Genomic DNA, 1,246 nt, shown 5'->3' on the forward strand with positions numbered 1-1,246 from the left:
ACCCTGATCGGTGGATTGGTGTATACTAGAGCTCCTGAGTTTGAATGGGTGACTCTGGGCAGGGTTTCTCTTTCCTCTTTTCTATATGTAGTGTCCCTTTCTGGGGCCATGCATCTCCCAGTTGGGGGATGGCTTGGTGGTGGTTGGGAATTTTTTCCCCTACACTATTTGGCTAGTCTGGGTTTCTGCAGTTTTGGGGGGTACCTCCCACCCTCAGGTGTGCTACTCTTGTGGGTACTGTAATTCCCCCTGTGTGTTATACCACTGGGTCACAGGTCTGTGCTCAGGTCACCTCTTTCCCCAGACTCCACTGTGGCCCTTCCTTGTATTGACGCAGTCAAGTGGTTGTTGTGCCACCTGAACACTGGTGGTGGCTTTGGCTGTTGCTGTGGTGGTGGGTCACCCTTGTGGCAGCAGTGATGGCAGGCTGCACTTATAGTGGTGGTGGCTGTGGCAGACCACTCGGGAAGTGGTGGCTGGTATGATGGCAGTGACATGAGCTTTGGGAGACCAGGCACGGAATGCTGTGGTTTGAATGTCCCTCCAAACTCATGTTGGAACTTAACCTCCGAGATGGTGGTGGAAGGTGGGGCCTTTAAGAGGTGATTGGATCATGCAGACTGTGCTCTCATGAATGGATTGATCCATTCTTGGAGTAAAGGATTGATGGCTTAAAGGGTTGTTATGGGTGTGGTTCTGATGGCTTTATAAGGGGGACAAGTGAGAAGGTTAACTCTCTTGCTCTTGTCATTCTTGCCATGTGACACCCTGTGTTGCTGTAGAGAGTTACCACCAAGAAGAAGACCCTCACCAGATACGCCTCCTGGATTTTGGACTTCTCAGCCTCCAAAAATGTAAGAAATAAACCTTTTTTCTTTATACATTACCTAGTTTTAGGTATTGTATTATTGTATTATTAAGAACAGAAAACAGACTAATACACTGTATCTGCCATTTTTTCCTCATCAGCAGACCTTCATTCAAACCTTTATTGAACAGCATAACATTTGTTCAAAGCTGTGTTCAATTTGTTGTAGGTTCAAACCTCCAACAAATACGGTTTTGACACGTAGAGGGAGCTTAGTCTTTTCTATTAGTGTTTATGGCTTTCTCTGAAAATCTTTGTCTTGTTTTTTAAAAACTCTAAAGTATTTAATTCTTTTGGGTTGTATTATAAATGGAATTGTTTGTTTTCTTCTCAGATCATTCTACATTAGTGTTTAAGAAAGCAATTTTTTTTTTTTTT

General features: G+C 44.0%; 1 pseudogene; it reads left to right on the forward strand.

Moving 5' to 3' along the window:
* Positions 1 to 828: 828 nt before the first annotated feature.
* The window catches only part of LOC103582759, a 7,033-nt pseudogene continuing 6,615 nt past the window's right edge, over positions 829 to 1,246 (forward strand).

The sequence above is a fragment of the Galeopterus variegatus genome, unplaced genomic scaffold, assembly GCF_000696425.1.
Source record: "Galeopterus variegatus unplaced genomic scaffold, G_variegatus-3.0.2 Scaffold17753, whole genome shotgun sequence".
NCBI classification, from domain to species: Eukaryota; Metazoa; Chordata; class Mammalia; order Dermoptera; family Cynocephalidae; genus Galeopterus; species Galeopterus variegatus.